The sequence below is a fragment of the Cervus elaphus genome, chromosome X, assembly GCF_910594005.1.
Source record: "Cervus elaphus chromosome X, mCerEla1.1, whole genome shotgun sequence".
In the NCBI taxonomy this organism is placed as follows: Eukaryota; Metazoa; Chordata; class Mammalia; order Artiodactyla; family Cervidae; genus Cervus; species Cervus elaphus.
Window position 1 is genome coordinate 158,875,943 of NC_057848.1, and position 26,582 is coordinate 158,902,524.

Sequence of the window (26,582 nt, forward strand, 5' to 3'; positions counted from 1 at the left end):
AGATAGTAGAGTTGACAAATAAAATTGTCATATATGTAAAATGACCAATGTGATGATTTGATGTAAAGACTGTGAAAGGATTTCCACTATTGAGTTAATTTATACATTCATCACCTCCCTTTTATGTATGTGTGAGAACACTTAAGTTCTACTCTCTAAACAAATTTCAATTATACAATACCATTATCAACTACAGTCACCATATTATAGGGCTTTCCTGATAGCTTAGTTGGTAAAGAATCCACCCGCAATGCAGGAGACCCCAGTTCGATTCCTGGGTTGGGAAGAGCTGCTGGAGAAAGGATAGGGTTCCCACTCCAGTATTCCTGGGCTTCCCCTTGTGGCTCAGCTGGTAAAGAATCCACCTGCAATGCATGAGACCTGGGTTCAATCCCTGGGTTGGGAGGATCTCCTGGAGAAGGGAAAAGCTACCCGCTCCAGTATTCTGGCCTAGAGAATTCCATGGACTGTGTAGTCCATGGGGTCACAAAGAGTTGGACATGACTGAGTGACTTTCACTTTTCACCATATTATATATTATACAGCAGATCCTCAGATCTCATTCATCTTAGAGCTGAAAGTTTATACCCTTTCAATAGCAACTCCCACTATTTCCCCCACCCTACCCATTCTTGGCAACCAACATTCCATTTTCTGTTTCTATAAGTTCAACACTTTTCTTCTTTTTTCAGATTCCATATATAAGTGATATCATACAGTATTTATCTGTCTTATTTCACTTATTTGTTTTTTAGTTTTAAAAAGAAAAGGTACTATAAGTCTTCATAACCTTTCTTTGAAAACATCCTTATCATTTGTGAGCACATAATGATCTAAGATCTCCCAACATATAAGCTACCCCCAAGTTGCAAATCATTTTTGGAAGTTAGATTATCTTTCAGATCCCCCAAGATGCCATTTAATTTAGGACCAAAGAGCCTACAATAAATTATAGACCAAATCCAGTCAAGATAATTAATTGATAGATGAATGAATGAATGATAGAGGTTATGACCCCAGATCTGGTTTGTCAGCATTCCTGGCCCAAGGCCAAAACTCACCCCAGTAGTGGGGAAGACCCAACCTGTGACCCTGACTCAGATGGGATCTGAACAGGGAAAAGACTCTAGGCAAAAAAACAGGAACCTGTATACTGTCAATGGAAGAACAGAACAGTGTAACATCCAGAGACCATTTAGCAACATCCATAAAAATTACAATTAAAAAATTATAATCAAACCTTGTATCTAGCAATTCTACCTCTAGGAATTTTAGGAATTCACATTGCACTTTACACAAGCAAAATGACATATGTACAAGGTCATTAAATATGTATCATCTAAGATACAGATTTGAAAACACCCAGAGGTCCATCATTTGAAATATTAGTTTAATCAATCATGGTTCATCCACACAGTGAAATTCTAGGCAGCTCTGGTAGACATCTGTCATATCTGTGATTACCCCATAATCTCTCAGAAAGCCTTTCTCTACTGAGAACTTTCTCATATTACAAATCTCACCCCCCCACCTTGAAAGCTGAGAATCAAACTGCTGCATCCTTTGCAGCTAAACTGCAAACATGTGACCAGGTCTCAAATGATGGGAATATCCACACAAGACTTTGCTTGAGATGTAAGAAATGTAAGAGAAAGAGCTTCTACTTTTGCAGGGGAAGCTGCCTTCTTGGCTCAGGATGATGGTGGAAGCAACTGCAGTTCAGTCAGATTCCTGCTACTTGCTACTCAGTACAGGCAGGAGCACAGGTGGCTCCCACCTAATACTAGAACTATATATGGCATGGTCGTTGTTTCTGGAAAGTTAGATGCCCCCTGTCTTGTAAACCTCCAAACAATTCCATGAGTTACCTAAAAATTCTAATCCCTTTTTGGCTTAATCATCTAGAGTGGATTCAGTTATTAGCCACAAAAACCACCAACTAAAAAAGAATGAGGAAGCTCTTTGTGTAATGATATGGAAGATCATCAGGTTAAACTGCTGAAAAGAAAAAAGCAAGACGCACAACAGGGCATAGCAAGTACCATTTTTTTTAAAGGGGTTGACTCTAGATGCATTGACTTCTATATTCATATGCTATTCTGGAAATTGAAGCTAACAAGTTTGGCTGCAGCTGCTTCCAGAGAAGAGAACGTCCAGCTAGGGCACAGAGGTAGGGAAGAGTTAATTGAAATTCATTTTGTACCTTTTGAATTTTGAATCATGTGAACGTATGGTCTACTTCTTTAAAATGAATTTAGAAAAGTTGTAAAGAGTAAGAGACAAAGCCTAACCCCAAGTCAGCAAGAACTATTATAGATGTACTCCCAAATCCATTCCCCAGCCACCTGCTCTAAGGGCAATTTCAAAACAAAGTGCCCAGCTGAACAAAGCTGCAACAGTCCTTTCTCACCAAGTCCAGATTTTACACACACAAAGTGCTCTTTCCTCTAAGTTACCAAGCACAGAACTAGGCAGCAGCTTGCTTTATCATTTTTTTGATCTCTATGTTATTTCCTCTCTGATCTTTATTATTCTCTTCCTTCTGACTTCAGGTTTTGTTTGCTCTTCCTTTTCTAATTCTTTTATGTGGTAAGGTTAGATTGTTTGAGATTTTTCTTGCTTTTTTTGAAGAAGATCTATATAGTTATGAGGTTCCCCACAGGACTGCTTTTGCTGCATCCCACAGACTGTACAGTTGTGTTTTCATTGTCATTTGTGTCAAGGTATTTTAATAGCAGCTTGCTTTATAAGAACGAGCTATCTTTGTCAAAGGTAGCGGCTGTCTAGCTGGGTGACCGTGCAGAAGGCACCTGACCTCCTTAGTCATCTATTGGAGTGAAGTGGTCAGACTACAGAGAGCACAAACCTTTTGCTAGATCCAAAAATTCTATGAAAAGGAACTGTGTGGGTAAAAGCTAAAACTATGGTTTGAACCTCCCCCTCTGGCACTTACCACTTCTACTTATATTATGGTTCTCAGTATACCTGCTACATCTCCCTAAAACAAGGCTGTAAATCTCTTGAAGGCAAGTCCTGGATTTAAAAAAAAATCCCTGCATTCCCCAAAGCACACATCCCATTGCTTTCACATCAGGAAGATTCATGGAATAAATTAAATATACCTACTTAACTGACTTAACTCTTCACTCACTAATAGAACCACTATGCATGTTACTTCGTATCTCTGAATTGTGACATTGTGAATATATCAACCTATTCCATAAAGAAAGTTTGCTTTGTTTTGTTTTTACATTTTAAAGGATAGCAAGAACCTGAGGTGAGCTCAAGTAAGTTATTTTATAATCATCTAATTTCAAGCAAGCAAAGGCAAAGAGAAATACAGTTGACCCTTGAACACTGGTTTTAACTGCACAGGTCCACTTATAATGCAGATTTTTTTTTCAATAGCAAATAGTACATGAGCTGCAATTGGCTGAATCTGCAGATGTGGAGGAATTGCATATATGGAGGGCAGACTCCAAGTTACACATGGATTTTCAACTCTGGAGGATCAGCACCCCTAAACCCCCATGCTTTTCAAGGGTGAACTACACAACATATCCTTCCAGAGCTTTGAATTTACTCCCTTTGGCAGGGGTTGAGGTGGCAGGAGAAGGAATATTTTTGTATTAAAAGGCAAAAAGAAAAAAAAGGCAAAAATATGCTAAGGAGTCAAATATGATATTAATATGGTTCTTAAAGACAATAATTCAAATAAATTCAAAACTTGGACTAGTTACTTTGGTTTTTGAACAATGGATTGACATATACAGGTTTGACAGAGTAACTCTACAGATATTTTTTTATCATGCACCTAGATCATCTTTTAGAATGAGGAAGGATTATAGGCAGTGATGGCATTTGATGATAATGATTTCCTACTATGACTTTTATTCTCTAGGCCTTCTTTGGCAAGCCAGTGCCACAGCTCTGGAAGCTGCCCAAGCCAGCTGCACACATGCAGGCACGCACTTCAGGGTCAGGAGTTCCTGGAGGCTGGCACCTACCCAGGAAGAAAACCAGGATCTAACAGCTCAAGGCAGAAGAGACAGGAAGAATGTGCCAGGGGTGAACCACCAAGTTACAGAAGAAGCATTCCCCCAACCACAAGAAGACAGTCACTGTGATGGAGGAGAAAAGGAGAATCTCCAATAAGAACTAATGTTCACTGATGGTCAACTGTGTGCCAGGCACTCTCTCAAATGCCAGGAATTGATGAGATGAAGGAAACTTACACATACACAAAAGCAGTTTTAATACTAGAACTGAATTAAAAGGCAATTACAGTTCAGATGATACAAGAAAATTTGTCTGAGGATTCTGGCCCAGGTTTCTAGGCTCTGTATATCACAATATTTCATACAGCTGGAAGCAGCAAAATCTCAGGTGAACTCATGTGCTGCCAAGATTACACAAAGCTTTTACTGGTTCTGGCAACTCAGACTTACCTCAGGAGCCAAAGGATTCACTTTTCAACTTGTTTATTGACATTTTTAGTGCTTTGAATAAATAAAGTTACAGGTTGAGCTTATTTGGTATTTTTATAAGTTTGCTGATTTCAGTCCATTCTATATTTTATATCTTTTATTTTACACACACTTGTGCACATACACACACATTTCTTTTTTTTAAAGAAACTAGTGCCAAAAAGAGAGAGAGAGACAAAGGAAGAAACTAGTGCTTTAGCTAGAGGAACTGGAAAAGGCAATGGCAACCCACTCCAGTACTCTTGCCTGGAAAATCCCATGGATGGAGGAGCCTGGTAGGCTGCAGTCCATGGGGTCACTAAGAGTCAGACACGACTGAGCGACTTCACTTTCACTTTTCACTTTCATGCACTGGAGAAGGAAATGGCAACCCACTCTAGTGTTCTTGCTGGGAGAATCCCAGGGACAGGGGAGCCTGGTCACAAAGAGTCAGACACAACTGAAGCGACTTAGCAACAGCAGCAGCTAGAGGAACAGAGCATACCAGGACATCTCTTCTAAGTGGAGCATCCGTTCTTTATACACAGATCCTTGAAATGCTTCAGAGAATGAATGAATGCAAGTTCCATCTCAGATCACACCAGAGTTTTCAGTCTCCAGTATGAACCTGGACGGACTGGAACCCTCCAGCAGAGTGAAACATACCAGAACAGCAGCTTTTGGTAGGGTAGGCAACCTGACTTCATTAACGGGTTTCTGTGCCAAGTTCCTAGTGAAGACCCTATCCAACTGTTAAAAAGAGCAAACGCCGCGCTCACCTCCCCTGCCACACTGGCAGCCTCCCTCTGAGGAGGCTGACCCCCCAACCAAAGCAGACTAGTGCAGGGCACTGAAGCTGGAGACGGCCCCTCCCTGTTCAGGTCAGTTCTCTTCCCCCTAGCAGAGCCTCGGGACAACCAGCACACTGAGTCCCCTGCAACATCATGACAAATGCAGGTGGCTTTAAGGGGCTTCAGCCCAACTAGGGGTAACCTAGCTCCAAGCCCATCGTGCTATTGTTCCTATTGTAACCTAGTGGCTACATTCTATTGACCAAACTCACCTCCTTTCATGACCAAATGAATCCCCTTTCTATGCCTCAGCTACACACATCCATTCTCTTCCCTCTCTAGCTTGACAGATATCCATCATTGAAAGCTGGGCCTTGCTCTCACCTATCTGTCCTTGTCCTGCAACTCATCCCCAGATGCCCCCTGACACTTCCCTGATTCCCAGACCTTCCTTGCTCTTAGATCACCTGCCATTGAGCTGTGTTTGCCTAAAAGGACATCCCTAGGACCTAGGTGGATATCCTAGCTCCTCCCCTGAATCACCTTTAGACACTAATTCATCAGCCCAGATAGACTCTGCATTGCCTGACCTGATACATCCACCCATCCCCCCTTAACTGATGCCCCGACTACAATGGATGAGCTGAGACCCAGGTCCTGATTTCTCCCAAGACATTCTACCCATCACAAGCCATGCTTAGAGATTTGACAACTTAAGAGATATTTGACACAGAAAGAAGAGTCCCTGCCCTCAAAGGGTTTATAATCTGTTATAGACTGAATGTCTGTGACCCCTCCAGTTCATGTTAAAACCCTACCTCCCCAGTGTGATAGTATTAGGAGATGGGGCCCTTGAAAGGTTATTAGGATGTGAGGAGGTCCAGAAGGTAAAGCTCTCATGAATGGAATCTGTACTCTTATAGAATCAGAAGAGATCTCGCTTCCTCCACGATGTGAAGACACAGACAGAAGTTATCAGTCTGCAACCCACAAGAGGGCCATCACCAGAACACAGTCATGTTAGCACCCTGATCTCAGACTTCCAGCCCTTAGAAATGTGAGAAGTAAATTTCTTTTGTTCATTAGCCACTCACTTTGTGTTATTTTGTTACAGCAGCCTGAGCTAAGACATAATGTGACTGAGGTGTATCTAAGAAGTTTGAGGAAAAAGGATGAACATTTATCAAACAGCTACTACCCACCCTCCAGGCAGAATCCTTGTCTCTTTGTTTCATTTCTAACACTGAAACTAATCCTACATGAATGGTTTTGCAGATAGGTACTTCAGAGTTTAGAAACGTTATTAGAGGAAAATAAGAAACCATCTGAATTAAAAGATCTTGTCTCTCAACAATTTCTATTACAGATGTCACATGAGTGAAATTCAGTGAGCAAAGAGTCAACCCCTTATGTTCACTCAGATACCACCCATTCAGTACTCTTAGGTGGCATTCTACGGCAGTGAATGGCATCTCTTTGAGCACACCAAGTCAAAGAAACACACTATCTGTACCTTGGCAGCCACAGATAATAAAAACTGGGCCCCACAATTCCCTGGCCTTCCAATTCATCATGGACACACATTTGTAAGAGAAGGAGCAAGTATAAAGGGTTCAGCCTCAAAACTGAGTATATTCTCTCAACAGACCCAAGAAACAAACCACAAACTGGCTCCATCCTAACTATGTTGTAACCAGCTGAGACAACCAGAGTATAGAACAGAAACGGATCAGCATTTGCCACTTCTCTTTTAGCTGCCCAGCATCAGAAACTCTTGCCAGTGTTTATGAAAATTTTCACCTGTCCTCAGTCAAATAGGCTAAAAATGTCAGATACCCACTTTCATGATTTCTTCTCAATCAGGGTATGGGCATAGCACCTAAGCTTGGCCAGACACAACACACAGGCATTTTAAGCAGCAATGAGTGATGTGAAGTAGCAGGAAGACTAGATCACTGTTTTCTGGAAACAATAGCAACCTCAGTGCCCCCAGGGGCAGCAAGGTGCCTAGCACCACACCCAAGGTCCAGTGCAGGCAATGTGTTTTGTGGCTGGAGGTATCCAATATTTAGTAGCTATGGTTCCAGCATCCTAACCAGACCAATTCTATGCTGAGATATGCTTCTAGTTCTGGCAGTGTTGCCCCTTAGCTGTGCATTAAGACTTTTATCCAGCTTCCCAAGAAGAAAGACTGAGCTATCCAATATCCTGCCAATAAACTCCTTTTCTGTCTAAATTACCCACTGATGGCTCAGTAGGTAAAGAGTCCATCTGCAATGCAGGAGACACAGGTTCAATTCCTTGGTCAGGAAGATCCCCTTGAGAAGGAAATGACAACCCACTCCAGTATGCTTGGTTGGGAAATCCCATGGACAGAGGAGTCTGATGGGCTACAGTTCATGGGGTCGCAAGAATCAGACATGACTTGTGACTAAACCACCAATTTCTGTTACTAATGGGATAGTGTTACTGAGAATCCTGGGTGTTACAGAGGACAGGACAAAGGCAAGCCTTGCTTGGTCCAGAGCCATTGACTCTGTCAATGATTTACTGCTGTGTAACAAACTACCCCAAAACTTTAGTGCCTTAAAACAATATTTATTTAGTTCATAGTTGTGTGAGTCAGCAATGTGGGCTGAGCTTAAGCTGAGCAATAATATCACTGATCTAGGCCAGACTCTGCTGAACTCAGAGGGGTACTCACTTGTGCTTCCACAGTCAGCCTTGGGTTGACTGGGCACCTTCATTCCCCTCCATATAGCCTCTCATGCTCCAGCAGGTGAGCCTGGGCCTTTTTACATGGTGACAGAATTCCCAAAGGAGCAAGCATTGAAGCTGAAATGCTTCTTCAGTTCTAGGTTCAAAACCTACCCAAGTCTCTTCCACTGCATATGATGGTCAAACCAAGTCATAAAACTGTCCAAGACCCTAAGGATGGAGACACAGGCTCCACATCCTGTACTTAGCTCCACAGTTGCAAAGTATGGGAGGAATTTTTGCAATCTACCATACCTGTTTCAAGAATAGCACCATGGGGAAGCTGTCACAGTAGAGATAACCCTAGGGATTCCCATTTATGAGAACTGCTTATATCTAGAATTTGTGCCCACAACTATCTCCTTTAACCACCACCAATGCCAGCCACTGATTCAACAACACCTAACTAGAAGCAATAAACACACAGTGTTGAGCCTGCCAACTCTGCAGCCTGTGAACAGTTTTGTATAGGCCAGGCCCCTTGGATCTCTTTTACTATAGGGCATGCTGAAGATTATAGACTGAATAATGTGGCATCAGACAACCAGATCTCTGGCTCTGGGCATTTTTTTTTAACTTCAGCCTTCCTCTTAGGCAAAACTCAACATCAACATTTTCTGCATATGAACAAATGGGTAGTTTGAGCACTTCAGGCAGAGGACTAGTTAATATGCCTAACTTACAGAAAAACTTATCATAACTTGCAGGGAATCTCAAAAAGCTCTGCTCTGAATTTGTTTATTAGGATCTTGAAGAGATTTAACTATATCCTCTTCCAAGAGTCACTCAAATTGACAGACCCCACAAACTGAAATTAGATGTTTCCCTGACAATTGCTGAAATGAGAAAGGGAGGGCTCCTGCAAGAAGTTACCACAGAAACCACCCAGTCCTTGCATCTACCACTTACCTTAGACTTTGGCTGGCATTCAAGCACATCAAATCAGCAATAAAAATGTAAGGAAGATGGAAGGGCTTTGGAGTAATAAAAAATATCAATGCTTGGTACAGTGAGATTTTCCAGGAAAAAATAAGGCATAATCAATCCAAACATCTCAGGACTCAGATTAAGAAGCCTATGCATGCCCACCCCACCCCTGCTCTTTTTTGGCCATACCACACGGCTTGCAGGATCTTATCTCCCTGACCAGGGATCAAACCTGGGCCCTCAGCAGTGAAAGCACAGAGTCCTAACCACTGGACCACCAGGGAAGTCCCCAAACCATTTTTCAGTTCAGTTGCTCAGTCGTGTCCGACTCTTTGCGACCCCATGGACTGCAGCATGCCAGGCCTCCCTGTAGCACGCCAGTAATTTCCCAGAGTTTACTCAGACTCATGTCCATTAAGTCAGTGATGCCATCCAACCATCTCATTCTCTGCCGTCCCCTTCTCCTCCCACCTTCAATCTTTCCCAGCATCAGGGTCTTTTCAAATGAGTCCCACTTTTAAATACCCCAAAAGAAGTTTAGAAACAATAGGGTCTGGTTTCCTTAGTGTTGCTATGACAAAGTACCACAAACTGGGAGGCTTAAGACAACAGAAACGTATTGCCTTACAGTTCTGGAGGCTGTAAGTCCAAAATCAAGGCATTAGCAGGGTTCATTTCTTCCAAGGGTTCTGAGGAAATATCTGTTCCATGCCTCTCTTCTAACCTCTGCAACTCCAGGAGTTCCTTGGTTTGTAAACACATAACTCCAATCTTCATCTTCACATGGCATTTTTCTTGGGTGAGTTAGGAGTCCACCCTTCTCCAGGAAAATCTCATTTTAACTTGATTGCATCTGCAAAGAGCTACTTCCATATAAGGTCACACATATGCCGAGGTACCAGAGGTTAGGACTTCAACATATCTTTTTATGGGGATACAATTCAACCCATAAAACACAGCTCTTATATAAAGTATTTTATTTTACCTATTCACTGTTCATTAAGGCAAACTGATAGCTCCATTTAATGTATAGCTTAATCAAAACAGAAGGTTTGTACTTGGTCACATAGCCACACTTAGCTACAATGAAATCTGAGCAGTGCAACCTTTACTCTGGGCAGCCACGTGCCCAGCTCAAAAATGGAGTTTCTACTACAAAAGAGAAGATGAGAATAGGAATCAGGGAACAATAAGAAATCTATATCACATAGGCAAAGAGAAAAATCACTCAGGAAAACAAGTCAGTGCCTAGACACTCTGGTTCTCAGGTGAGAACCCACTGCAGGAACAAGATCATAAAACTTAATGGTGCTTGGAAATGACCTTGGAACTGACATGAAAAAACTGGTTTGTGTCTAAAAGAAAACCAGAGGCAAAAGGCACTCAAAGGGCAAACACTGAATAGAATTTCAAAGTAGCAGCACTTGAGGAAAAAAGTCAATCATACACCTATGTATAGAGACTCACATGGACCTCTCCACTGCTCCACTTCAGAACAAAACTAGACCAGGGCCTTAGAACGCCACCAAATATAAAGGTACAATTAATACATTATTTAGTATTATGATTCTTCTGACTCATGCTTTTTTTTAATTTATTTTTAATTGGAGGCTTCCCTCAGAGTTCAGTTGGTAAAGAATCTGCCTGCAGTGCAGGAGACCCCAGTTTGATTCCCGGGTTGGGAAGATCCACTGGAGAAGGGATAGGCTACCTGCTCCAGTATTCTTGGGCTTTCCTATGGCTCAGCTGGTAAGAATCCACCTTCAATGTGGGGGACCTGGGTTCGATCCCTGGGTTGGAAAGATCCCCTGGAGAAGGGAAAGGCTACCCACACCAGTATTCTGGCCTGGAGAATTCCATGGACTGTATAGTCCATGGGGTCGCAAAGAGTCGGACACGACTGAGTGACTTTCACTTTAATTGGAGGATAATTGCTTTACAATGTTGTGTTGGCTTCTGTCATACAACAACAGGAATCAGCCGTAAGCATACATATGTTCCCGCCCTCTTGAACCTCCCCCCCATCTCACTCCACTCGGCTGTCACAGAGTACCACACTGAGCTCCCTGTGTTAAACAGCAACTTGCCGTTGGCTATATGACTCTGATTCTTTTTTCCCTTGCTTTTTTTAAAATTAAACCTTGTATTTTGAGGTAATTATAGATTCACATGCACTTGTAAGAAGTGATACAGAGAGACCCTGTGTAACCTTTACCTAGTTCCCCACAACAGTAACATCTTACAAAACTATAGTGGAAGAACACTACCAGGATACTGACTTTGACATAATCAAGATAGAGAACATTACCATCATCACGAAGACCTGCATGCTACTCTTTTACAGCCAATAATTTCCTTCGCACTCCTGCCCCCTCAATCCCTGAGAACCACTAATCTGTTGTTCATGTCTATAATTTTGTCATTTAAAATAAGTTACATAAATGGAATCACATAGTATGTACCATTCAGGACTGGCTTTGTTCACTTAGCGCAAGTCTCTGGAAATCCATGTAAGATTTGTGTACATCAGTAGTTCATTCCTTTATACTGCTGAGTAGTATTCCATGGTATGAACGTACCAGTTTGTTTAGCCATTCACCCAATGAAGGGAATCTATATCATTTCCAGTTAAGGACTATTAGAAATAAATCTGCTATAAACATTTATGTACATGTTTTTGTCTGAACATAAATCTTCATTTATCTGGGATAAATGCTCAGGAGTATAATTATTAGGTTACATATGGTAGTTGAATATTTAGTGTTTTTAAGAAACTATCAAACTATTTTCCAGAGGGGCTATATCATTGTACACTCCCATCAGCAAGGTATGAGTGACCCCATTTCTCTGCAGCATTTGGTGATGTCACCATTTTGTATTCTATCTACTCAGGTATGTAGTAATCCCATTTGGCTTTAATTTGCATTTTTCCAGTGGTTCATAATGTTGAACATCTTTTCCTGTGCTTATTTGTCATGTTATATATCCTATTCAATGAAACATCTCTTTATGTCTTTTGCCCATTTTTTTCCCATTTTCAACTGGATTGTTTGGTTCTTTTAATGTTGAGTTTTGAGAATTTTTTATATACTGCAGATAGTCCTTTGATATATATGTGCTTTGTAAATATTTTTTCCCATTGTGCAGCTTGTCTCTTAACAAAATCTTTATCAATGTAAAATGAATTAGATGTGTGAAATTCATTTTAGTGAAATGAATCAATGTTATCATTTTTTTTCCTTTTATGAATCATACTGTCAGTGTCAAGTCTAAGAATTCTTTGCCTAGTCCTAAGTCCTGAAGATTTTCTAGTATTCTGAAAAAATTATAGCTTTAAATTCTACATTTAACTTTGTGGTCAATTTGATTTATTTTTTGTATAAGGTGTGATATTTAGATCAAGGTATTTTTGTTTCTGGTTTTTGTTTTTGCCTATTTATGTTCAACTGATCCAGCACCATTTCTTTCCTCCTCTATTTAACTGCTGTCACACTTTTTGTCAAAAATCAATTTGGCAGGGCTTCCCTGGTGGCTCAGTGATACAGAATCTGCCTGCCAATGCAGGAGACAAAGGTTCAATCCCTGATCTGGGGAGATCCCACATGCCACAGAGCAACTAAGTTCATGCACCTCAACTACTGAGCCTGTGCTCTGAAGCCCACGGAGTCACAACTACTGAGCCCACGTGCTGCAATACTGAAGCCCCAGGGCCTACAGCCCCTGCTCCACAACAAGGGAAGTCACAACAATGAGAATCCCACACACCACAACTAGAGAGTAGCCCCTGCTTGCCACAACTAGAAAAAAGCCCATGCAGCAATGAAGACCTAGCACATCCAAATATAAATAAAGTCAATTGGGCATATTCATGTGGGTCTATTTTTAGGTTCTTTATTCTGTTCACTGATCTATGTATCTATCTCACCACCAACACCACACAGTCTTGACTACTATAGTTACATAAGTCTTGAAATCAGGCAGACTGATTCCTTCTACTTTATTCTTCTTTTCCAAAATTGTTTTAGCTATTCTAGAACCTTTGCCATTCCATGTAAATTTTAGAATACCCATATCTATATGTACAAAAAACCTGCTGGGATTTTTATAGGAATTACATAAATCAATTTGGGGAGAACTGACATCTTTACTACATTGAGTCTTCTAATCCATGAACATGGCATGTCTCTCCATTTATTTAGATCTCTGATTTCTATCATCAGTACTGTGTATTTTTCAGGATACAAGTTCTGTGTATGCTTTATCAGATTTACACTTTATTTTTTGAACAACTGTAACTGTTATTGTAATTGTAATGCTATATAGAAATACAATTGATTTCTATAGGTTTATTGTGCAACCTTGCTGAACCCACTTATTAGGTCTAGAATTTATTTTGTAGATTCCTTGGGACTTATACATAGACAATTACATCATCTGCAAATAGAGGCAGTTTTATTTCTTCCTTTCTGATCATATGCTTTTTATTTCTTTCTCTTGCCTAATTGCACTGGCTAAAACTTCTAGGGCAATGTTGAAAAACAGAGATGGGAAGAGACATCCTTGTCTTGAAAATGTACCAAAAATAACCTCAGAGATATAACAAAAAATGAAAAATAAAGTAGTAAATATGCAGGTACATCTAAATTAGTAGTTGGGAAAGATCTGCAAGCCAAATCTGGTCCACTCTGCTTTTGTAAATAAATTTTATTGGAACACAGACATGCACAATCATTTACATATTATCTATGACTGCTTTGGCACTACAACAGTGGGGTTGAGTACTTTTAACAGAGACTATATGGTCCACAGAGGCTAAAATATTACCATCTGACTCTCTACAGAAAAAAACTGCTGAACTGTGATCTAAATAAACAATGCCTCCATAAAATAATCTCTTGTAAAGTTTAATATATAACACTAAAGAATGTAAGACCTGAAACCATAAAACTCCTAGAATAAAACATAGGCAGTACACTCTGTGACTTGAGTATTAGCAATATCTTTCTGGATATGTCTCCTCAGGCAACAGAAACAAAAGCAAAAATAGACAAATGGGGCTACATAAAACTAAAAAGCTTCTGCACAGTAAAGGAAATCATCCACAAAATGAAAAGACAAGTTACTGAATGGGAGAAGATATATCTTACATCAGATAAGGGGTTAATATCCAATATATATAAAAATATGCACCCCTATGTGGTCAAAACAGCATTATTTACAACAGCCAAGATATGGAAACAACCTAACTGTTCATCAACAGATGGACAGATAAAAATGTGGTGTGTGTATGTGTGTGTGTATATATATATATATATATATATATATATATATATATATATACACAATAGAATACTACTCAGCCATAAAAAATGATGAAATCTTGCCATTTGCAACAACATGGATAGACACTGAGAGTATTATGCTAAGTGAAGTCAGATGAGAAAGACAAATACCAGATGATTTCACTCATATGTGAAAATATATTTTAATAAAGAAATATACAAATGAACAAACCAAATAAAAATAAATACACAGATACAGAGAACAGAGTAGTGGTTATCAGAGGGGAAGGGGGGATTAAATGAGTAAAAGGGATCAACTATATCGTGATGGATGGTAACTAAGCTTTTGGTGTGAGCACTGCTCCAAAACCAGACAAAGATGCCACAAAAAAAGAAAACTACAGGCCAATATCACTGATGAACATAGATGCAAAAATCCTTAACAAAATTCTAGCAAACAGAATCCAACAACATATTAAAAAAATCATACACCATGACCAAGTGGGCTTTATCCCAGGAATGCAAGGATTCTTTAATATCCGCAAATCAATCAATGTAATACACCACATTAACAAATTGAAAGATAAAAACCATATGATTATCTCAATAGATGCAGAGAAAGCCTTTGAGAAAATTCAACACTCATTTATGATTAAAACTCTCCAAAAAGCAGGAATAGAAGGAACATACCTCAACATAATAAAAGCCATATATGACAAACCCACAGCAAGCATCACCCTCAATGGTGAAAAATTGAAGGCATTTCCCCTGAAATCAGGAACAAGACAAGGGTGCCCACTCTCACCACTACTATTCAACATAGTGTTGGAAGTTCTGGCCACAGCAATCAGAGCAGAAAAAGAAGTAAAAGGAATCCAGATAGGAAAAGAAGAAGTGAAACTCTCACTGTTTGCAGATGACATGATCCTCTACATAGAAAACCCTAAAGACTCTACCAGAAAATTACTAGAGCTAATCAATGAATATAGTAAAGTTGCAGGATATAAAATTAACACACAGAAATCCCTTGCATTCCTATATACTAACAATGAAAAAACAGAAAGAGAAATTAAGGAAACAATACCATTCACCATTGCAACAAAAAGAATAAAATACTTAGGAGTACATCTACCTAAAGAAACAAAGGACCTATACATAGAAAACTATAAAACACTGATGAAAGAAATCAAAGAGGACACAAACAGATGGAGAAACATACCGTGTTCATGGATTGGAAGAATCAATATTGTCAAAATGGCTATTCTACCCAAAGCAGTCTATAGATTCAATGCAATCCCTATCAAGCTACCAACGGTATTTTTCACAGAACTAGACCAAAGAATTTCACAATTTGTATGGAAATACAAAAAACCTCGAATAGCCAAAATAATCTTGAGAAAGAAGAATGGAACTGGAGGAATCAACCTGCCTGACTTCAGACTCTACTACAAAGCCACAGTCATCAAGACAGTATGGTACTGGCACAAAGACAGAAATATAGATCAATGGAACAGAATAGAAAGCCCAGAGATAAATCCACGAACCTATGGACACCTTATCTTTGACAAAGGAGGCAAGGATATACAATGGAAAAAAGACAACCTCTTTAACAAGTGGTGCTGGGAAAACTGGTCAACCACTTGTAAAAGAATGAAACTAGAACACTTTCTAACACCATACACAAAAATAAACTCAAAATGGATTAAAGATCTAAATGTAAGACCAGAAACTATAAAACTCCTAGAGGAGAACATAGGCAAAACACTCTCCGACATAAATCACAGCAAGATCCTCTATGACCCACCTCCCAGAATATTGGAAATAAAAGCAAAACTAAACAAATGGGACCTAATGAAACTTAAAAGCTTTTGCACTACAAAGGAAACTATAAGTAAGGTGAAAAGACAGCCCTCAGATTGGGAGAAAATAATAGCAAATGAAGAAACAGACAAAGGATTAATCTCAAAAATATACAAGCAACTCCTGCAGCTCAATTCCAGAAAAATAAATGACCCAATCAAAAAATGGGCCAAAGAACTAAACAGACATTTCTCCAAAGAAGACATACAGATGGCTAACAAACACATGAAAAGATGCTCAACATCACTCATTATCAGAGAAATGCAAATCAAAACCACAATGAGGTACCATTACACGCCAGTCAGGATGGCTGCTATCCAAAAGTCTACAAGCAATAAATGCTGGAGAGGGTGTGGAGAAAAGGGAACCCTCTTACACTGTTGGTGGGAATGCAAACTAGTACAGCCGCTATGGAAAACAGTGTGGAGATTTCTTAAAAAACTGGAAATAGAACTGCCATATGACCCAGCAATACCACTCTTGGGCATACATACTGAGGAAACCAGATCTGAAAGAGACACGTGCACCCCAATGTTCATCGCAGCACTGTTTATAATAGCCAGGACATGGAAGCAACCTAGATGCCCATCAGCAGATGAATGGATAAGGAAGCTGTGGTACATATACACCATGGAATATTACTCAGCCATTAAAAAGAATTCATTTGAACCAGTCCTAATGAGATGGATGAAGCTGGAGCCCATTATACAGAGTGAAGTAAGCCAGAAAGATAAAGAACATTACAGCATACTAACACATATATATGGAATTTAGAAAGGTGATAACGATAACCCTATATGCAAAACAGAAAAAGAGACACAGAAATACAGAACAGACTTTTGAACTCTGTGGGAGAAGGTGAGGGTGGGATATTTCAAAAGAACAGCATGTATACTATCTATGGTGAAACAGATCACCAGCCCAGGTGGGATGCATGAGACAAGTGCTCCGGCCTGGTGCACTGGGAAGACCCAGAGGAATCGGGTGGAGAGGGAGGTGGGAGGGGGGATGGGGATTGGGAATACATGTAAATCCATGGCTGATTCATATCAATGTATGACAAAACCCACTGGAAAAAAATAATAATAATAAAAAAAGAAAAGAAATACAATACTGTACACGTGAACCTTTTATGTTACAAACCACAGTTATCTCAATTTAAATAAATATATATATATATATATACACACATATATATAATGGGGCTTCCCTTATGGCTCAGCTGGTAAAGAATCTGCCTGCAATGCAGGAGACCTGAGTTCGATCCCTGGGTTGGGAAGACCCCCTGGAGAAGGGAAAGGCTACCCACTTCAGTATTCTAGCCTGGAGAACTCCATGGACTGTAGAGTCCATGGGGTCACAAAGAGTTGGACACGACTGAGCGACTTTCACTTGCAATGCAGGAGACGTTGGTTCAATCCCTGATCCAGGAAGATCCCACATGCCCCACAGAGCAACTAAACCTGTGCACCACAACGAGTGAGCCTGAGACATCCGCAACTACTGAGCCCATGCACCCTAACTAACTGAAGCCCGTGCCCCTAGAGCCTGTGCTCTGCAACAAGAGAAGCCACCAGAATAAGAAGCCCTCATACCACAACTAGAGAGTAGCTCCCACTCACTGCAACTAGAGAAAGCCTGTGTGCAGCAACCAAGACCCAGCACAACCAAAACTAAAAAAATTTAAATATACATATGGTAGCTCAGCTGGTGAAGAATTCACCTGCAATGCAGAGAACCTGGTTTGATTCCTAAGTCAGGAAGATACCCTGGAGAAGGGACAGGCTACCCACTCCAGAAGTCTTGGACTTCCCTGGTGGCTCAGATGGTAAAGAATCTTCCAGCAATGCGAGAGACTTAGGTTCGATCCCTGAGTTGGGAAGACCCCCTGGAGGAGGGCATGGTAACCCACTCAAGTATTCTTGCCTGGAGAATCCCCATGGACAGATGACCCTGGTGGGCTACAGTGCATGGGGTCACAGAGTTGGACATGACTAAGCGACTAAGCAACTAAGCACAGCACAGCACATATAATACCAAAATATAAGGTAAAAATAAGTTGGGAGATAGGATAAGTGGAGTTAAAGAGCCTTGAATTGTCCAGGAAGAAGACAATATTAATAACATCCCGCAAACACATCCTCCTAGGGGGCTTTCTCCACTGCTCAACGGTAAAGAATGTACCTGCAATGCAAGAGATATGAGTTTGATCCCTGGGTCAGGAAGATCCCCTGGAGGAGAAAATGGCAACCCACTCTAGTATTTTTGCCTGGAAAATCCTATGGAGAGAGGAGCTTGGCGGGCTACGGTCCAAGGGTTGCAAAGAGTCAGAAACAACTGAGCACACAAACAAAAACACACCCTCTTAGGTTCAAAAGGTAGAAAAACCTCCATGGAGTCTCATTTTATGTTTTTCAGGAAAATTAAAGCAGAATCACTTACCTGCTAACATCACTAAATAGCTAAAATATCCACAAGGGGGATTCACTAGTGTCTAACCATCCATCCTCATGCTATTCACTGCTAGGATGACCCAACCAACCATCCTGGTTTGCCTGAGACTGAGGGGTTCCAAATTGGGAAAGAAGTACATCAAAGCTGTATAGTGTCACCCTGCTTATTTAACTTATATGCAGAGTACATCATGTGAAATGCCGGGCTAGATGAAGCTCAAGCTGGAATCAAGATTGCCAGGAGAAATATCAATAACCTCAGATACACAGATGACACCACCCTTATGGCAGAAAGTGAAGAGGAACTAAAGAGCCTCTTAATGAAGGTCAAAGAGGAGCGTGAAAAAGGTGGCTTAAAACTCAACATTTAAAAACCTAAGATCATGGCATCCAGTCCCATCACTCCATGGCAAATAGATGGGGAAACAATGGAAACAGTGACAGACTATTTTCTTGGGCTCTAAATCACTGCAGATAGTGAGTGCAGCCATGAAATTAAAAGATGCTTGCTCCCTGGAAGAAAAGCTATGGCCAACCTAGACAGAATATTAAAAAGCAGAGACATTACTTTGCCGACAAAGTTCCAACTAGTCAAAGCTGTGGTTTTTCCAGTGGTCATGTATGGATGTGAGAGTTGGACTATAAAGAAAGCTGAGCACAAAGAATTGATGCTTTTGAACTGTGGTGTTGGAGAGAAGACTCTTGAGTGTCCCCTGGACAGCAAGGAGATCCAACCAGTCCATCCTAAAGGAAATCAGTCCTGAATATTCATTGGAAGGACTGATGCTGAAGCTAAAACTCCAAAACTGTGGCCACCTGATTCGAAGAACTGACTCACTGGAAAAGACCCTGATGCTGGGAAAAATTGAGGGCAGGAGAAGACGACAACAGAGCATGAGATGGCTGGATGGCATCACCGACTCAATGGACATGAGTCTGAGCAATCTCTGGAACTTCGCAATGGACAGGGAAGCCTGGCGTGCTGCAGTCCATGGGGTTGCAAAGAGTCAGACACGACTGAGTGACTGGACTGAGATGAACTGAACTGAGGGGTTCCCAGGATGTAGGATGTTCAGTGCTAAAACTGAAAGTCCAACTTGGTAACCCTACTTCCAGCTCCAATGGTCCCACACAGGTGAAATGGACTGAGCGTGGCAGAACCAGTCCTACTCTTTTCCATTCACTTCTAGCATCCTAGTGAGCAGGTAACCAAGTACATACCATCTCCCCTACCGGTGTCACCATTGCTTCCCAAATGATGCCTGAGAGAACACAAACTCCTTGGCTCCTTAAAGGTGCAGTGTGTCAAAAAGTTAACTGAAAGAGAAGAACTTGTGGATATCTTCTCAAGCTCTGTCTTCTCACTTTATAGATACCACCGTCCTACTAAAGGATACCAATACGTAGTACAGAAACAAAAATCTATTTTAATCTAAGAGAACTGGGAAACTTCCAAAGAGCACTGACCTGAAAAATCTTGACAGAACAGAGGAAATTGATTTTCTACCAAAGCCATGCAGAGGATTAGACTCAGATTTAGGCCAATAAAAGATTTACATTCCATCCAAGTCCCAATATAACATGATGCACAGATGAAAACATGCTCGTGAACTGACATAGCTGACACACATTAGAAAGTCTAAAGTAAAAATCAACTCATAGGAATGCTAGTCCCAAAGGTAAAAACATAACATATAAGCTACATAAAATGTCTATAATGAATCACAGCATAATCAGTTTTTTAAATAGATTTTCATAATTAATTTTTATTCTCATTCAGGCCCCTTTTCAAAATGACTGCCCACAAAATCTCAGGATCAGAAAATAGCATCTGTCATGCATTTATAACAATCAGAGAATTCTTAAAATTAATAAGGAATATCTTAAAATTATTGAAACCTCCAGCTTTCCAACTTTCATATATTAGACTACTTCACTCTTCTGCTACCACGTATGCAGATGATTTTTTTTCTTATAACCTCTAATAATTATGGTAAGGTTTCCAGAACTACACTTAGAGCCAGTAGAGGTATTTGGGGACCAATCTAACCTTGACTGACCTGGCTACCCACACTGAGCAGTGTGCAATGAAAACGCAGGTATGCCCATCAGGTGGCCACCTGTTCTGGTTACAGTGAAAATTAAAATCAAAGCTGCTTCTCACAACACTCTTCACTTTTTCAAGTGTTCTTCAAATACAGATCTTTTTTTCAATCTTCCTATATTGCATAGGGCATCAACAGATAAAGTAAAGAAAAGCTATCACTGTATAAATGAAGCATAATATTGGGACAGTAGGAGTCAAGAACTAAAGTAAGGGAGCCAGCCTCCATGTAGAATTAGTCACATTCAACTGAACCCAATTTTGAAAGAAAAAGGAAAATAACTTAAGGAAGCAAGAAGCTCTAACCCAATGCAATCAACAGTGGTTGAAAGTAATGGGTTGATTCCTGAGGTGGAAATGTTTTTGATTTCATACAATTAAATACAGTCATACAATTAAATAAAGTAAATCCATATAGCTCTGTACCCAGTTAAGGCCCTTTCTTAATTCCCAAAGCTCAAACCAAGTATAATAAAAGCTCAGATAACTGGTTCAGGAAGAGTACCCATTAACATCCTCAAGTTTCAGGGAAACCCATTTTAACCTTTAAGACATCTAGAAAAACTCAGTTCTGAATCTATCTAAACAAATCTTTCCAGGAGCCACCTGAATTGATGGGCACCAAGTATTAACTGAGGGATCCCCGGTCGGGAAGATCCCCTGGAGAAGGGAATGGCTACCCACTTTAGTATTCTTGCCTGGAGAATCCCATGGACAGAGGAGCCTGGAGGGCTACAGTCCATGGAGTTGCAAAGAGTCGGACAGGACTGAAGCGACTGAGTATGCACATATATTAACTGGAAGGGGATGCTTCCCAGGAATAGCTGGATGAAGAAAAGAAAGGCTCCTCTAAGAAACCTCCATGAAAACCACCCAGTCTTTGTATCTATCATTTATACTTGGGCTGTCAATTTCAGCACATCAAATCAGCAATAAGAACATCCAGATGTTAGAAGGGCTTTGAAAAATGAAGAATTCCCAGTTTAGTAGAGGGTAGTTTTCCAGGAAAGAAAAGAAAGCACCAGCAGTTCAAACTTCTCAGGACTCAAGAGACCTCTGCTATTTCAGCCTACTAAAATACAAGTCCCGCAAATGAAATATTTGCAACATAGCTTTTATATTAAGTATTTGATTGTGTCCATTCACCAATGTTTATAAAAGCAAATTTATATTTTCACTTACATTGTGAATGGTTTGGGTATTTTATTTATTTTTGAAAAGTTAAAAATTCCTTAATTTTTTATTCCGGGTACCACTACCACTATTTACAGGGCAATATACCTGATGTAATGAAAGGAAAAACACAAAGCTACAACAGATAAAAGACCTCAGGAATGTACATCTAATTGACACTACATTGCATTAATCAATAGCTGTACTTTTTGCAAACTGGCTATGACAGTTCTGAACAAGAAGGGTTTCCTGTTTAAGCTGCAGTAACTTTTCTGACTATGGATCATCGTTCCTTCTGTGGCAAATCTTTACAGTTCCTCTAACGCATTTGGGGCGACTGTCTCAAAGTAACCTGCAGCTTTCCTGACAACTCCTTGCTCGCTCTCCTGCTAAGAACTGTAGCCCTTCTCTTCTGAGTTTTTAGAACCTTCTGCTACCATATCCACCACTTCCACCACCAGATCCATAACCACCACCATAGGGACTGCCCGAGCTTCTTCCACCAAAACTACCCCCTTTCATGGGTCCATAATTTGATTGCTGTTGTCCACTATAATTTCCAAAATCATTATAGTTTCCACCACCACCATAGTTACCTCCAAAATTTCCTCCTTCATTGTAGCCATCATATCCTCCACCACCGCCACCATATCCACTACCTTGGTTTCCAGATCCTGGTCCACCACCACTGTAACCTCCTCTACTACTATAACCAGGACCACCGCCATAGTTGCCACCATCACCTCCAAATCCATTGTATCCACCATCACCTCCTCCATAACTCCCTCAGCTGCCACCACCTCCACCACCATAGCCTCCTCTTCCACCAAAGTTTCCACCACGGCCAAAGTTACCTCCACCACCTCCAAAGTTTCCTCCACGACACATAAAGTTGCCGGATCCACCTCCATGACCTCTTTGTGATCCAGCAGATTGCATCTCTTGTTTACAAAGGGCCTTTTTCACTTCACAATTATGCCCATTAATAGTGTGGTATTTCTGAACAACAATTCTATCAACTGTATCATGATCATCAAAAGTTACAAAAGCAAATCCTCTCTTTTTTCCACTCTGCCTGTCTTCCATAACTTCTATGGTTTCAATCTTGCCATACTTTTCAAAGTACTCTCTCAAATTATATTCTTCTGTATCTTCTTTAATACCACCAACAAAAATTTTCTTCACTGTTAGATGGGCACCAGGCTTTACAGAATCCTCTCTAGAAACAGCTCTCTTTGGTTCCACTACACACCCATCAACCTTGTGTGGTCGAGCACACATTGCTGCATCCACTTCTTCAACACAAGAGTGAGTCACAAAACCAAAGCCCCTGGAACATTTTGTTTGGGGGTCTCTCATCACCACACAATCTGTAAGTGTGCCCATTTCTCAAAATGTTCTCTTAAGCTATCATCTGTAGTTTCAAAGCTCAGACCACCGATAAACAGCTTTCTCAACTGCTCTAGTTCCTTGGGATCATGACCCTCCATTTTGAGGCCGGACTCGCCTCTTCCAACTCGAGTTCAACATGGGACCCTGGTTTGGGTATTTTAAAACATGAAACTCTGATTTGAACATTTGGAATATGAAAAGTAAATACAATTTATAATTTTGCAACTATGGGATATAAGGACCTTATGTGGCAACCAGCCTCTAAGATGGTACCAATGATATCCACCTACTAGTACTCATAATGCCCTTGTAACACCTTTTTCCACATTGTATCACAGTTGTCTGTGTGACCAAGTGAAGTGATGATATGTGACTTCTGAGACAATGACATAAAAGATACAGTAACTTCTCTCTTGCTGTCTCTCTCAGATTCCTCACACTGCGGGAGGCTAGTTGCCATGTCCCGAAGACCCTCAAGCAGCCCTAAGGAGAGGCCCATGTGATGACAAAATGAGGCCTCGTGCCAACAGCCATGTGAGTGAATCATCATAGAAGCAAATGCGCCATCTAATCAAGCCTTCAGATGATAGCAGCCCTGGATGACAACTTGACTAAAACCTCAAGAGAGATCCTGAACAAGAACCACTCAGCTTAGCTTTTCTTGGACTACTTATTATCAGAAACTGTATGAGATAATGTCTGCTGTTTCAAAGGGCTAAGATTTGAGACAACTTGTCTTACACAGCAATAGATAACTAATACAACACATAACTGTTATCACTTGGGTTTCCCTTGCCTTTCTTTATGTTTAAATCAATGCTAAAGAGGTAGTATGGTAGTGTGGAAAAGAACAGGATTCTACAGGCAAACATATTTGGGTCAAATCCTAGCCCCACCACCTACAACCCTGTATATTCTTCATCAAATTACATAATTCCAGTGCCTCAATTTCTTCATCTAAAACAAAAAGGAGATGAGTATATCCACCTCACAGATTATTTGCAAAAAATCAAAGCATAGTTGCTCCTTGAACAACATGGGTTTCAACCGTGCAGGTCCATTTATGCATGGACTTTTGTTCAACAGTAAATACTAAAGTACTGCATGATCCATTGCTAGTTGAATCCCTGGATGAGGAACTACAGATTCGGAGGATTTCATATGTGATTATCCACGATGTGGAGGGTCAACACACTGAACCTACATGTTGTTCAAGAGTCAACTGTCTGTATAAAAAGCGTGGACTAAACAAGCATTTAGTGTTAGTTCCCTCACTATTTTAAGGGGTAAATGATTCTACTAAAACTGAGACAATTGATGAACAAAACTTCAATTAAATAGAACTACTGAACCCTAGGAAAGTTGGAAAAAGATTCTCCTTTCCCATGGATGCAAGGGAAGACTTTAAAGCCATCCCCAGGGCCTGACACATAATTGCAAAAACAAGGGGGTCACCCTATGTGCTAAGTGTTTTATAAAATTTAATTCATTTAATATTTTCTCAACACCCCTGCATTAATCCAGGTAAACTAGGTTACACAAAAGCAGGGTTTCTCAACTTCAGCACCACTGACATCATGGGACCAGATCATTCTTTGTTGTGGGAGCTATCCTGTGCATTCAAGGATGTCTAGCAGCATCTACCCACTATATGCCAGTGGCACCTTCCCCAGTTGTGACAACAAACCACTGTCAGCAGACATTGCCACATGTCTCAATGTGGGGAATACAAAAACATGTCTTATCTGAGGACCAGTGTGTTAAAGTATCAAATAATCACCAAATCTTAAAGGTTTAAACTGACATTGGCTTTCCCTGCTCATGCTACAAAGTCTATTCAGTACTGGGGCTGGCTCTCTCTGCCCAACAGTATTGTCATCTTGTGTCTGCTTAGAACCTCGCCAGTTATCATGGCAGAAGGCAAAAGAGGCATGGCAAACTACATGCTTTTGCCTGGAAAAAGGCACACATCACCACCCCTCACAGTTGTTGTTCAGTTGCTAAGTCGTGTCTGACTCTTTATGACCCCACAGACCGCAGCATACCAGGCTTCCATGTCCTTTACTATCTCCCAGAGTTTGCTCAAATTCATGTCCATCAAGTCGGTGATGCCATCCTCTGTCGTCCCCTTCTCCTTCTGCCTTTAATCTTTTCCAACATCAGGGTATTTTCCAATGAGTCAGCTCTTTGCATCAGGTGGCCAAAGTATTGGAGTTTCACCTTCAGCATCAGTCCTTTCAATGAATATTCAGAGTTGATTTCCGTTAGAATTGACCGGTTTTATCTCCTTGCTGTCCAGGGGACTCTCTAGAGTCTTCTCCAGCACCACAGTTCGAAAGCATCAATTCTTCTGCGCTCAGCTTTCTTTATAGTCCAACTCTCACATCCATACATGACTACTGGAAAAACCATAGCTTTGACTATACCAACCTTTGTCAGCAAAGTAATGTCTCTGTTTTTTAATACACTATCTAGGTTAGTCAGAGCTTTTCTTCCAAGGAGCAAGCATCTTTAATTTCATGGCTCCAGTCACCATCTACAGTGACTTTGGAGCCAAAAAAATAAAATAAAATAAAGTCTGTCACTGTTTCCATTGTTTCCCCATCTATTTGCTGTGAAGTGATGGGACCAGATGCCATGATCTTAGCTTTAAGCCAATTTTTTCACTCTCTTCTTTCACTTTCATCAAGAGGCTCTTTAGTTCTTCTTCACTTTCTGCCATAAGGGTGGTGTCATCTGCGTATCTGAGGTTATTGATATTTCTTCCAGCAATCTTGATTCCAGCTTGTGCTTCATCCAGTCTGGCATTTTGCATGATGTACTCTACATATAAGTTAAATAAGCAGGGTGACAATATACAGCTTTGATGTACTTCTTTCCCGATTTGGAACCAGTCTGTTGCTCCATTTCCAGTTCTAACTTGCTTCTTGACCTGCATACAGATTTCTCAGGAGGCAAGTAAAGTGGTCTGGTATTCCCATCTCTTGAAGAATTTTCCACAGTTTGTTATGATCCACACCGTCAAAGGCTTCAGCATAGTCAATGAAGCAGAAGTAGATGTTTTCCTGGAACTCTCTTGCTTTTTCTATGATCCAACAGCCCCTCACAGGCTACTGGCCAAAGTAAACCCATGGCAAAAGATGATATAAAGAAAGGGACACTGAACATCTGTAAGCAATTATGCAGTCTATCAATCCCTAAAACATCCTGAGGTACTAACACCTTATACAAGAAGAAAGGTATTCACAGCTAACTTGACAAAACTCACCACAGTCTACCAAGAGTCAACCCAAATCTACCCAACATGCACACAAAAAAATCAACATTCTCTCCACTTTGACACTGGTTTTCAAATTGTGCTCTATGGAAGTGAACAA

The 26,582-nt window shown here is 40.6% G+C and overlaps 1 protein-coding gene, 1 non-coding gene and 1 pseudogene across 4 annotated transcripts in view; all 3 read right to left on the minus strand.

The window, feature by feature from the left end:
* Window positions 1–26,582, minus strand: part of REPS2 (RALBP1 associated Eps domain containing 2) — a 268,277-nt gene that overhangs the window by 208,959 nt on the left and 32,736 nt on the right. The gene's annotated exons all lie outside the window — the stretch shown is intronic.
* Window positions 9,153–9,225, minus strand: TRNAE-UUC. The gene has a single exon. It is a non-coding gene; the product is annotated as a tRNA-Glu (tRNA).
* Window positions 22,193–23,303, minus strand: LOC122690046 (annotated as a pseudogene).